A 13,848-nucleotide genomic window follows, 5' to 3' on the forward strand; every position below is an offset into this window, starting at 1 on the left:
AGGAGACTCAGAACGTCCCTCACGTCTGGGTGTGAGGAAGGGTCTGACCACGGCCTGGGACGTAAAATGCACACAGGCTCCATTAGTCCTTTTTATGTGGCACGTTGTAATAAACGTGAGCAGGGATCTTAGAGACACTTGTAGAAATCACTAACTTTAGACGGGCCTGGTAGTCAGGGCGTTTATATCGTGATGAACACTTTCAATTATAGTCAGTAGGTAATCTCACTAGGTATAAGAAAGAAAGAAGGAAGGAAAATAACACAGGAAATAGGACAAGCGACAGGCTAGCTGGTCAGAGCCGTCTCCACGGCAGAGAGGGAGCATGGAGGCCGAGGGTCACCAAAGCTTCAACCCGAGACGAGGGGTGCTCAGCACCCCGGGGTCTCCGGCCAGACACAGAGGAGGCTCGGTACGGGCTCAACCGTGAACACGTCCCACACTAGGGAGGCAGGAACTCAGGGTGCTTCTCTTCCTGTTGTTCTCACTTCCCAAACTACTTCACCTGTGCACTGCCAGGTCACGGTTGCGTGTTCTTCTCCTAAGCAGGCTCAGTCCCACGTCACCTCCCTGACCTCCGCCATCCCACAGCCCCTTTGTCTCTGACACCTGCTCTCCCCTCTGTCCCTGCTGGCTCCAGCTCTGCTGTCCTCTGCGCCTCTCCCCACCAGCCACGTTTGTCCTCTCAGATGCTTTGTGCACACCAGCCTCAGTCTCTCCCTCCTTCACCCTGCCTGGGGCCTCTAGGACCCTCGTGCTCTTCATCAGTCCAGTCGTCTCCTGTGCTCTCACTGCACATCGTCTCACTGACCTCGCTGGCTTCACACGCAGTGTGGTGATGCTTCACACCTCCTCGCCCTGTGCGGGTTCACACCTGTTCATTCCCCCTTAGCAACTGCTCGAGGGCATCAGCCCTGCTCTGCTGCACGGTGGCAACCACGTGCCCTGGGCTCTCAATGTCCCCCGGGTTCAGCACAGTTGTACCCACAGCGGACGCTCAGTACCCTGCTGCGTCTCTCGGTGCCCTCCCGGCCCTCTTCCTCCCCCCAGTTCTCGTTAATTCTCCTCTCCTTCCGCAGGTGCCAACCTCCCATGAACCACAGCCAGGACATCTTTCCTAAGAGAGCTTGCAGCTTGTCCTGGTTGCCCAGGCAGGTCGCGAACATGCCGAGATTGTGAATTATGGTATGTTTTTCCCACATAATGTAAATATACTCGATGCTTCATTTACTTTTTATTACTAAGGATAGTTCTTTGGTATGAATACTCTGTTAACTTTGAACTAGAGGATATAAAGTTAGATACACACCTGGGGACGGACAGTGCCAGGTGCAGTCTCTTCCTCTGTCTTCATACTCCCTGGGCAGGTTATGTTGGGCGGATGCCCTCAGCTGCTTTTTAGAGGTTGAGTGCTGTAGATCTCAGAGACAGCTGGTGCCACAGACGGCAAGCCTGTGAGCGCCAGAGCCGGGCTGGCACTGAGTCTGAGCCCAGAGCAGCAATTGCTCTGCCCACACCTCAGGCCTGAGGACCACAGGTCACTGGGCAGATGAGCCCAGGCACCGGAAAGAGCCAGGCACTGGCACTGAGGCAGCCCCAAGGCTCTGACAGGCTTCAGGAGACACGTGGGGATGTCATAGGAAGCTGTGTCCTCTGCCATCTCATCTCAGAGGTGCAACGCAAGGGATCTAGTGCTGAATACATGAGCCCAGCAGGAGGGGTGCAGAGGCTGGCCGGGCAGCTGCAGTCCTCACCTTGGGACAGGTGGCTGATCTGCTCTGCAGGGCCCGAGTGTCTTAGGTATCAGCTGTGTTAGTCTGTTTATATTATTTATTACAAAATACTTGGAACTGGGTAATTTAAAAAGAAAACAAAATTTATTGCTCACATTTTCTGTGGCTGGGAAGCCCAAAGTCCATCTGGTGGTGGCGACAGTGACCCAGGGATCTCACACTGTAAGATGGTGGAAGCAGAGAGGGCAGAGAGACAGACTCTCCTCCTCTTTGAATTTAAAAAGAAAACAAAATTTATTGCTCACATTTTCTGTGGCTGGGAAGCCCAAAGTCCACCTGGTGGTGGCGACAGTGACCCAGGGATCTCACACTGTAAGATGGTGGAAGCAGAGAGGGCAGAGAGACAGACTCTCCTCCTCTTTTAAAGCCCTCAGAACCACACCCCTGACCACCATTTTTAATCCATTCTCTACTGCACAGTCCTATAATTCAATCACCTCTTCAAGGCCCCACCTTTCAATCACCATAATAGGATTCCCCACCTTCTTAACAGTCACAGTGGGGGCTAAGTTTCTTATACATAAAACTTGGGGGACACAATTCAAAACTTTGGGTGGTTTAAATCCACTATATCAACCAACAACAAAACATTGAAAAGATAAACTTCAGAATAAGGTAAAATCAGCTCTGTTAACGATGTCACAATTTATTAGCTTATTTTTTTAAAATGAGATATAAATAAAAAAATTACGAATTATGGTTGGGAATTACCTTTAGATGGATAAAACTCAGAAAATGTATCTAACAGATCCAGGGAGAAAATGCATAAATAAAATTAATCATCAGTTCCACGTGGGAAAGGTGGAGCACTTCGGGAGTGTCCGTGGCAGGCATAACGTGGAGCAGCAGTTCTGAAGGGGCCTTGGCTCTGGGGTCGGTCACGGTGGGTCGTGCTTCCCATTCTGTCTGTGCCAGGACAACCCTTCCCGTTGCTGAGCTTTGCCGCATCCTCTGCCAGCAGGGCCTCAGAAAAGTGCAGGTGATAGCACATCTCGCTGACTCACCTGTCACCTGTGGGCTGGCCCTCACACGCCGATCTTGTAATGGCCACAGGTGTTCCCACCCAGCGAGGCCTCTCCTGGGCACCTGGTCCCTTTGGTCAGGTTCAATGGCCACAGTCCCTCAGAGAGGTGTGTGCTTTTTCCTCCATTAAGAAAGCAATTTTGGAGAGAGTGTATATTCACCTAACGAGAAATATTATTAAATAATATAAACCTAATCTTCACCAAACCCAATATAATTCATTTTATGTAATAGAAGTAGACCTTGAACTAAGTGATTGTGTTGTTACATTGTTATCCATCTCTGTATCTTCAGATTGCACCATGACATAAATGAGGTGCTGATGAAAGAGCCCACATGCCTCAGCCACTTATCTCGGACTGTCACCACTGGTGATGTGAGAGCTTCACCCACCCACCTGCTCCCGTTATTAGTCCAGCATTGTTTAAGTATAATACCGGGGATGTATTGTTATTTTTTTCAATAAGCGATTTAAGTCTCTTCCCTGCTTAAAAGAAACATAATTACCAAAATTCACAGAAAAAAAGAAAAAGACCTTTAAATGATGCACTTGATAGTAGCTGAAATTTAATTACAGGCCAGGCGCAATACTTTCATTACAAAAAGCACCTCGTTTACATACATACAAAAATCAGTAAGGTGGGCATTACAGTCCTCATATTACCTGTTTATTAATTTTACTCACTGAGACTGACAAAGAAAGAGAAGTTGCTGCAGTCCTGTGGCTGGTAAACAGTAGACGCAGGGTTTACAGAACTGCCTGTGCGATGCCAGACCGGGAGCTCAGCCACGATGCCTCGTTTTCAATAAATTGCATTGATTATTGACTGACAGTCAAACTAGGAAAATGCTGTTGAATCAAAACACTATACACATTTTATAGAGACATCCACAGAGCACCACGAGGAAAAATGCTGCCCAATATTCTCCCAGCACGAGTTGGGTTTTCTGCGATCTGTGGCAGCCCACGGCTTGTCCTCCGTGCATTACGAGTGAAATTCTATAACCTTGACTGATCTGAAGCTTCTCTGTAACTAAATTGCAAACACGTTTAAAGTTTTTCTATTTACATTCTCTCAAAAGCACAGATAGAAAAGACGTATGTACAAAATTTCAGCATTACGTGTGAGGAGAAACAGGAAGGGGTTGTGCACCAGTGGAAGCGGGATAAACTAAAGCCTCCAGCCTCCAAGTCTTCCTGGAGAGCAAGAGGCCAGTCCTGAACCAGGCTGCCATTCACGTGGCCACCTGAACCACGAAAACAATTTAAAGTTTGCAAAGAAAATTGTTAAAGCTTATTTAATATACAACGTTCATTCTTATTGCGATAGTTTAAGAATTTTGCAGGTGAATTCCAGAAACTAATATAAGTTTTAGCACCTGTATTTGTTTCCTATTGCTACAAAACAAATGACTGCAAATGTAACTGCATAAAACACTATGCATTATCTCAAGGTTTCTGGAGCTGAGCTGAGCATAGCAGGGTCCCTCCTCAGGGCTCACTGGCTCTGTTGTCATCTGGAGCTTTGGGGCCTCTCCCAAGTGCACAGGGTCATTGGCAGATGCAGTTTCTCCTGCTCTAGGACTGAGCTCTCAGCTCCCAGTGACTGACTCTGGTCCCTACCTTGTGATTAGCTCCACAACATGCGTTTGGCCACTGTGAGGCCTGCTGCCTTTTCTCTTTCCAGGGCTCGCCTGGTTATGGCAGGCCCACCCACGGAATCTCCCTCATTGTCTCTAGTTCCACTGATGAGGAGTCTGAATAAATCTGCAAAATCCCTTTGCAACGTAAGGTAGCATGATCCTGCAAAGGCCCATCCCATGCGCAGGCCCAGCACAAACACGGGGTTATATGGGGTCCTCTCAGAATTGTGCCCACCACTGAACTTACCAGATTAAGATGGAAATAATTATTGATTTTGGTTTGCTTTTTAGAAAATTAAATGACAAGCTCCTTGAAATCAGTTCTGATTACAATGTTTTTATTCATACTGTAGTTTAGTTTTAGTGTAATTTAGCTTTTTTAGTATATTTCTGTGAAAGTAAACTTTGAAGAAAATTTCCACGAAAAGTCAAGTAAATCATGATTTGCAGTACAATCATAATAGACACGTCTCTTAGGCCCTTTTTAGTGTAATTTAGCTTTTTTAGTATATTTCTGTGAAAGTAAACTTTGAAGAAAATTTCCACTAAAAGTCAAGTAAATCATGATTTGCAGTACAATCATAATAGACACGTCTCTTAGGCCCTTAAATAATATATCTGTATCAGAACTGTTTCTTTACTTGCAGTTTCTAAATATGAAAAACTTCCCATGTTTGAATGATGTGTTGGCATTTCTCTAACCCCAACAGAAGTGAGTAAAGAAAAATAACTAATTTTCAGAGCTGGGAGCAGGAAGCCATAAGAGGCCTGCGTCACTGCAGCAAAGTGAGAGAGGGAAGCTGCACCTGCCCCGCATCTCGCCTGTGCCAGGAAGAGGACTGCTATGCACGTGTCCACCTTACTGCAGACAAAAAAACAGTGTTCACAGAGGTCATGTCTTGCTCAAGGTCACATCTCCAGGAAGTGGAAGAACACAAAGTTGACCCAGGACTTTTCTCACAACCAAAAGCTGCCCTAGACCCCATTCATGAAGAGCAGAGTCCTGCGTGAGAAGGTGCGCTGAGGAATCTCGGGTCTTAGGGGGTCACAGGAAGTCACTGCCCTGTCGCGACCTGCCTTGAGAGAAGCAGGCAGGGTGGGTAACACCTACTACAGCAGGAGCGTCTTCTCCTGATGCCAGAAACCGCAGGAGGCACAGAAGGGGCTTCCTCAGACTCCTCTGGGTACAGTTTGAGTTCTCAAGTGCGGGGATTCTTTAACAGCCAGTGTGGTCTCTACACAGATCCTGTCCTACATAAAATCTGGCAAAACCCAAGGAAATCACATAAAAATAACAGCTTCAAGAGTGTCTTGTCCAATCTGAGTCAGAGGATGAGGTCATGCAATGACTCTGTACAGTGTCATGGAGAATGCAGGACACACCACGGGACAGTCCTCTACGAGGGAGACCTGGAGGCCGGTGTGAGCTCAGCCCGGGGCGCGGGGAAGAGGCTTCAGCCTGCTTTGCAACCAGCCTGGGGCTGCCCGTTCTGAGTGTGCGTCCCCTCAGCCCTACACGGCGGCCGCCCAGCTTCTCAACGATTTTGTTACTTTATGAACCCCATTCTTTGTCCCTCAGGACACCTGGGGCTGCCCGTTCTGAGTGTGCGTCCCCTCAGCCCTACACGGCGGCCGCCCAGCTTCTCGACGATTTTGTTACTTTATGAACCCCATTCTTTGTCCCTCAGGACACTGAATCTTTTAGTGGCATTTTCTCACTTTACCCTGTTTCATTATTGTTTTGCATGAAATCCCTTTAACAGGCTGCAAGGCCTTTCTTGCCACGTGTAGAAAAACCCTTACAATCTCACAAAAATCACTCATGTAGAGAGACTCAGAATACTGGATGTGACAGAGAGCTTGGGCTCTGCCGGTGACGTCACATCTCCTGGCTCTCACCTGCTCGAGTGGAGTCCAGGAGGGAGACTTAAACCTGGGACGCGATCTTTCTGAGTTGAATCCCTTGCTTGTTACTTGGCTCAGTTCTTTAATTTTCTGTAACGTCTCGATGCCAGTCCTTTGTTGGGAGCAGAGGTGAGGAAGCAGGCTGTCAGGGGGAACTAGGACCTGTCCTCATGGCCAAATCCACCTGCCCTTCCATATCAGATGGTGTGTTCAGAGGGACGACAGAGCCACTGAACCCTACTATAGCCAAAAAGTAAAAATATAAACTGGCATTAAATCTGGACTCTCCTTCCTCAGCACAGCGAGTGTGGGGATTGATCACAGCCTCTGAGAAGCAATCTTCTGCACCGTCCTCCCTGGGAAAGAAAAACAGACCCTGAAGTTCAATTTGTCAAGTCCCCTTAAAAGCAGATGCATGTTAAGTAGCCTGAACAGGCTGTCATGTGGTATTAATTTAGGTTATTGCAGCTCCATAATTGACCCTTACTTTATCGACAATCAGTCTGACAACACCCCACCCCCCTGAGTTGCTAAAGTATTTTAGAATCCATTCCAGAAAATCACATTCCCAGATTTCTGAGTAGCAACTGCTATTGATTTTGTTGTGCTCACTGGAGTAAACAGAATATTTTGAATACTGAATACTCTTCCCGTTATTTAGAATCACACGAGCCAGATAATGGAGGCTGGTAGCAAGGTTGGGTAGTGACTCAGTGCATCCCGCAGTGTCCCCAGGAGACACGGATCTGGGCGCACGTCCGGGAACCCTGTCACCATCGCAGGCTCGGCGACTCGTCTACACTGTCTACACTGCCGCCCCTCGAAGCCACCCTGGAATCAGGTGGGGGTCCCGGCTTCACCTCGCGCGGGTCCCACGCACTCTCCCGCCTGCGACGTGAGCACTGCAGGCCGCGGGAGGCCACCGAGGACACGTCCACACTCGGGTGCTGGTGCGGGGCACTCAGGCTGGGGCGGCGCGAGGGTGCACATGCAGGGTGCAGGGGGGTGCAGGGGGGTGCGTGACAGTGGGACACAGGGGACACAGCCGCGCCCTCCCGAGCACGTGGGCCCTGTGACACGGGCCACAGCCGCTGGCAGGATTCATATCTTAGGTGATGGCATCGAATTCCACCGACTGTTCAGCAAAGACCGTGAGGTCTCTCCCCAGTCCCCAGGGGGCTCCTCTGCATGTCTCCAGGGGTGTCCCCTCCCGGCCTCTCCCGCAGGCACCCCCAGCCCAGGGCTGCGTCTGGGCTCCGTCCTCCCTTCTTAAACTCCGGTGACACATTCAGCCTCTCGGTTCCACCTGGAGGAAGGGAAGGCCGACAGCTGCTCACAGTGTTGCCGTAGAAATTAGGGACAATCGGGGGAAACACACGTTTTACCTGGGGTCTGGCCTGTGGGCATTACTCAAGAAACGGTAGTTGATGTCATCCGATTCCAACCATGTCTTCAAAGTATCTAACCAGGTGATAGTTTCCATGCAGCAAGGAGCCGGATTATACAAAAAAAAAAAAAAAAAAGGAAATGTTAGTCATTTTTAGCTCCTCGACTGATGTCAATATCTCTGTGTCCTCCCCGTAGCAACTAAAATAGTGTCCAGTTAATGTTGATTAGAGAATTAAAGCCACGTCCCCGTGTCTTCTCAGGATAGTGCTACAGAAGAGTGGAGTCTGCAGGGGACACAGCAGAAAACAAGAGCTTCACTCTGAACTACAAACTCCAAAGGGTCTGCTACAAACAGAGTGGCATGAGAGGTGGAAAAAGGCGATTTTCTTCCTACCGAGACAGATGTGCTTGGCACAGAGCCCACGCTGTGAGAATACGAAGTGACTGCAGTGTCGATGGCGCGAACAATCCTGTGGTTTTTGAGAGCTGGAGACAGAAAGTAAAGGTACATGCTGACTCGTTCGTTCACTCTGCAATTGCGTACTTCATAACTGCGCTGCTCTGCAGACTCGGCGCCAGAAGGTCAAAGAGTGGGGTCCTGCTGCCTCCCTGAACTGGCCGTCTGAGCTTGTGGTCAGTGCAGACAGACTTATAAAAGAACCAGTTATACTTTCTGGAAAGAAAGGGCTAGTGTGTGAGGAATGTAAAGGAAAGGTGCATTGGGATTTGAAGCGCTCGGGTTGTTACTGGTTTTTCACGTCGTCGTGTGACCGTGCTTCAGGTTAATGCCTGCAAGCTTCATGACCTCGAGAGCTCTCCCCGAATTGTTGAGCAGCATTGTTCTTGTCATGAATAGTACCTGTTCAACCCACTTCCCTTCATTGTAACAAGTATCTGAAAGGATGATTCGCATTCTTAGCAGGAGTAGTAACGCTGGCTGCTGTGACAGACTAACCTCACGCAAGCGGAGCTTACTATCCTCCAGTGAGGGTAGGCGGGACGGCTCTGCCCAGGCTCCTTTATCCAGCAGGGCTGTGCCTTCCATGTGACGGAAGAGCAGGAGAGGAAGGGTCTTTGGAAAGCCTCAGGCATGGGCCTGGAAGTGGTGCAGGACTTTCTTTTGCCTACATCCCATTAGACAGCGTCAGTGTGTGACCCACCTCGGTGCAGAGGCTGGAAGGGTCCTCCATAGGTCAGCGCACGCCAACAGAGAGAAGAGCGCGGACACAGGCGCGCAGCGGCCGTCTCCGCCACAATGCAACGGGAGCTCACTGCATGCACAAGTGCTCCTGTTTTAAATAGTCACGGTAAAACATGCACTGTCTATGCAGACAGGCTGAGCAAGTTGTTTTCTCTTGGCAAAACCGTATTTGTAAGGACTACATGTGTCACAGTTGTAATTATCTTTAGCGGTGCCGGGTCCTGGTGTGACATACATTCGACTCGTTTTGGTGCACCTGTCTGCACACGTTTGATGCTGACTCGTTCGTTCACTCTGCAATTGCGTACTTCATAACTGCGCTGCTCTGCAGACTCTGCGCCAGAAGGTCAAAGAGTGGGGTCCTGCTGCCTCCCTGAACTGGCCGTCTGAGCTTGTGGTCAGTGCAGACAGACTTATAAAAGAACCAGTTATACTTTCTGGAAAGAAAGGGCTAGTGTGTGAGGAATGTAAAGGAAAGGTGCATGGTGGGCAGAGGGAGGGCATCGGGCTGCAGCACTGGAACTGCCGTGATTCTGTCAGCATGTGTTTGGTAACTTACCTAAAATAACATGAATGTCAATCATGTTTTAACTGTTGACAACAGGGGAACCAAGATATGGTAACCCAAGATGAAACCCAGTAAACCCACCGAATCCAAGTGAGACAGTCCTGCTAAGTATTGATTAATAATTGATTCCTATTCCTCCAAAATCAGGTTTGGAAATGACATATATAAACTCATTTTTATACACACCACACATAAAAATAAACTCCAATCTAACCCTGTAAGGGAAGACGACAGGCAGACTGTAATGTATTCCTGATTGTACGTTACAAAATCAAAGTCACACAGCACCCTTCTAGCCTTGCTGCAAGGACATGTTCAACGGGCAGTGGCCACTTCAGCATACGTGCCCTCCTAGACTAGACCGACCTGAAGGTGTGGGACCACGGAGCCTTTGGGCTGTGTGGTGTGACCCTCACCTGCAGGCAGGGCAGAAATCAGGGAAGAGAGGAGAGGGGGGAGCTGCTGGGGCAGCTGCAGCTCCAGGTGTGGCCAGCACAGGGAGCCCCTCCCCGGCCCCACCAAGCCCCCGTGTTCACACCTCTTACCTGTCCTCTGTATTCACAGAAGCTTTGACACCCTTGCCCTCCGTGCTCAGCCACCCTGGGGTTCGTGTTTACCGGGATAAACAACAGAGGGTAAAGGGTTTGGGCTCGGCATGACCGGGCTGCCTGGGACAACCCACCTCACACTTCCTCAAGGCTGACTGTGCCGACGACTCCTACTCCTTAAAACTCTCAATAACTCCTTGTTTCAAAGCACAGTCTGTTTCCCAGCTCCGTGCTCAGCCACCCTGGGGTTCGTGTTTACCGGGATAAACAACAGAGGGTAAAGGGTTGGGGCTCCACGTGACCGGGCTGCCTGGGACAACCCACCTCACACTTCCTCAAGGCTGACTGTGCCGACGACTCCTACTCCTCTCTACCACGGAAGTTAGTGTGAATGCAGGACCCGGTGAGGAGGAAGAATTTATTTAATCAAGATAAAGGTAAGAAGGAAAGTTTTTTGGCAGGTCAGTTCTGGTGGTAAAAATGTGGACTTGCTGTATGGACCCTACGGCTGAGGGCACAGAGCTCTAGTGCTCACCAGGGCTCTTCCATGGTCTGTCCACACGCAGCCCGTAGAGCATCCTGTTGTGCTCCAGGGTTTTCATAGGTTCGTGGGCATGAGTCACCCCTGGAACCCTCTGTGACTCATCCAAGGCACCTGAGGGAGCCAGCAGTCCCAGCAAATTAAACCTGGGTACAACTGGGAATTCTGCTGTCAGAGGGAAATCTAAGTCAATGTGGGTGATAGCAAAGATCAGTGTGTCTCAGATCTCACGGGCAGGAGCAGGGCAGTTATCGTGTGTACAAAAGCTTTCTGCTGGTGATTTTGTGATCAGAGTGCGTGCCCCAAGTGGCCCATGGCTGATCTGCTTGGGGCCCAGATGGCCACAGTGTCCTGTGCTAATTTTCCAGCCTCATGTGTGCAGGTTCTGCTGCTCATGTCTGTCTCAGGAACATATTTGTATCTCGCCAGTTAAAGCTGGACTCTTAGGTGCTCAAGGGGTGACAGACAGACTTGCCTGATTTCGGTGCACAGTGAGCAGCTTTCCCTGCAACTAGCAAGCCAAGTCATCAGACTTCACAACCCCGTAGGCAGTTTTGATTCTCAGCTTCATGCTCTTTTCTTCAAATCCTGTTAGCTCTAGTCCCCAGAATTCTGGACCTGCCTCCGCAAAGTGGTGTCAAAGGATCACAGAAGTCAGGTCTGGATTAGATATGTCTTCAAACTCTAGATTTCAGTTCATGATAATCTCTGCATTAGGTCACTAGTTTGAAAGGCTTATCTTTTTCAGTGATAACTAGTGACAGGATTCATGACATGAAATTCTAGATTTGTAGGCCAATAGTTCTCAAACTGAGTTCCATGGGCGTCACTTTGGTAAACTGAGGAGTGAGGGTCCATGCATCCCTCAGGCTGCCTCCTGCTTCTACCCCCACTTCCCCGTGGATGTGGCCAGACTGGATTGGCCTGGGTTTACAGGTTCTGAATGCATCTGGGGCAGGAGACCCGTGTGCTAACCCCAGTTTCACTGGCTCTTGCTCATTTCCGTTGCCCACACTGCCTAGCCCTCTGCAAAGCCACCTGCAGAAGCAAATGACGTAATGAACGTGAAAATGCGATTCTCCATCTCTGTGTCGGCCCTTACCTGGTAAAGGGAAAACTTCGAAAGAGTTGAGGAAGTCTGACCCCAAAATGATGATGAAGTTTTGATACTGGTGTGCACAATGTGGCCAAAAGTGGGACAGAATGAACTGGCCTTTGCTTCTGGAACCTTCTATGGAGGCACATTGGCAGATACTCATATGTTTTGGTATCACAGAATTAAATTGAGTCCATCTGGGTGTTGAATTGGAGATTTTTGAGTTTATCACATATGGGGCACACTAACTACAGATAAAAAGGTGGATTCTAGAATCCCCCTGGGACTTAGGTCCAGCATGATGCACTGTCCTGAAATTTCTCCTGTTAGAATTAATTGAGGGACAGTCCTGAGTGAACTATGGGGTCTTTGTAAAGAAATGCCTGTTTTGCATTGAGACTGCCAATAGTGACTCTCACAGCTCACGCACTGCTGAGCACCTGTGGGGATGCTGTGATCAGGTTGCCATTTCTCCTACACCTATCAACATTCTAACGTTTCCTTCAAACCCAACCAAAGTTCCCAGCTTCCTTCAAAAGGCTTCCAAGGTCTTGCCAGTTAGATCCGCTTTTCTCTTTTCTTCATGTTCCTGCTATTAAACTGTGTTAAGGTCCTCATCACAGCCAGTCTCAATCAGGTTGTGATGGTCTGTCTGCCTCTCCCCAGGAGTCTTGTGCTCAAAAGAGATAAAGAAGTTGGTCTCTTCGCAATACCTTAATTATTTGCAGGAATAAGTGATGCACACAGAAGTACTGCATTGAACTAAATTTGCAGCTAGCAACAGTCTTTTGCCTGAACGTAGTTCCCGAGGTTCAACTATCCTTCCTGAATTGTTCCTGCTCCCCCAGGTGTGGCTGGGTTCTCTGCCTTATGTGTCCTGTCACCACTGAGCATTCCCCTATGATGCTGAAGTGTGGACAGCATCTTAACCAACTTAAAGCTGTCTTAAGTGCAGACCCTGTCAAGGTAGGAATCACAGTGGTCACGTCCCTGTTGAGTCTCCTGAGTCTTCCAGGTATGATGAAAGTGACCTTTATTGGACAAATTGATCCACGTTCCTGTCTAGAGGTGCATGTGTGTGCACATGTGCGCCTATGTGAGTGTGCACACTGGTGCATGTGTCTATATGTGGGTGTGTGCTGCTTGTGTTCTTGTACATGTGCAAATGTATGTATATGTGAAATTTGGGAGGTAATTTTTGGAGGCACAAGCTTAAGCCACCTATCTCTGAAATATGCACAGAACTGACACAGCTATAACACACTGTTATACAAAGCAGAGAGCAGTAAAACCTAATTTTAAAAGCTCCTACATGAGTTCAAGCTCTTTGAGCTAATTTCAGTCCTGAGACGTTTTTGGAGACTAGCTTGGGTGTTGTGATAAAATCATGTTCTAAAAGTTGGTTTTACAGGCTGACTAAATTAAAGACACCTGGTACTAAGTAGTTGTAAGGAATTTGGCACTATTAATGCTCAGCTGCGTTTTCTCTGTCAAAATGAACTGCCTCCCTGCCTTGTGAGGTCTCTTGGCAACGCTGGATTCATTATGACAGGCACACCACCAAAGTGGTTAAATGTAACTGATTAGAAATTGAGAACCTTGTCCCAAAACATCCCGAACCACCTGGTCCCACTGATGAGATTCAGGGTTCAATAGTCTTCATTTATGTCACCTCCTGAGCATTTAGAACAAAGAACTGCTATCCCTTCAGGTACTGCAAAATGCCTCACAATCTAGCATATTTTCTCACAGTTGCCATACTCTGTAAGCCAAATCCTGACAGATTCAAACCCTCCCTTTTTCTGTCTCTCCCTGGTCAATATCAGCTTCACTCCTGATGCTGCTGATCAATACGGCAGATGGACACAGGTTCAAAATCGCCACAGTATCTTCATGACTTATTGCTTTGATCCTCCACAGGAAAAACCAATATGTGGGATTGCCAAAATTATACAATTCTTGATTTACAAAGATCATTAGTTGGAACGATCTGATTGGATGCAACAGACACCGAGGGGGGGGAGGTTCAAGCCAGGTTGGGTTTCCACAGGTGAGAGGACACTGGGGACGTCCCAGGTGTCTGCAGGGACACAGAGCTGGTCGGGTTCTGCTCAGGGTCCATCCCCCCTTCAGAGGAATG

This window comes from Galeopterus variegatus, unplaced genomic scaffold (genome assembly GCF_000696425.1).
Source record: "Galeopterus variegatus unplaced genomic scaffold, G_variegatus-3.0.2 Scaffold3973, whole genome shotgun sequence".
In the NCBI taxonomy this organism is placed as follows: Eukaryota; Metazoa; Chordata; class Mammalia; order Dermoptera; family Cynocephalidae; genus Galeopterus; species Galeopterus variegatus.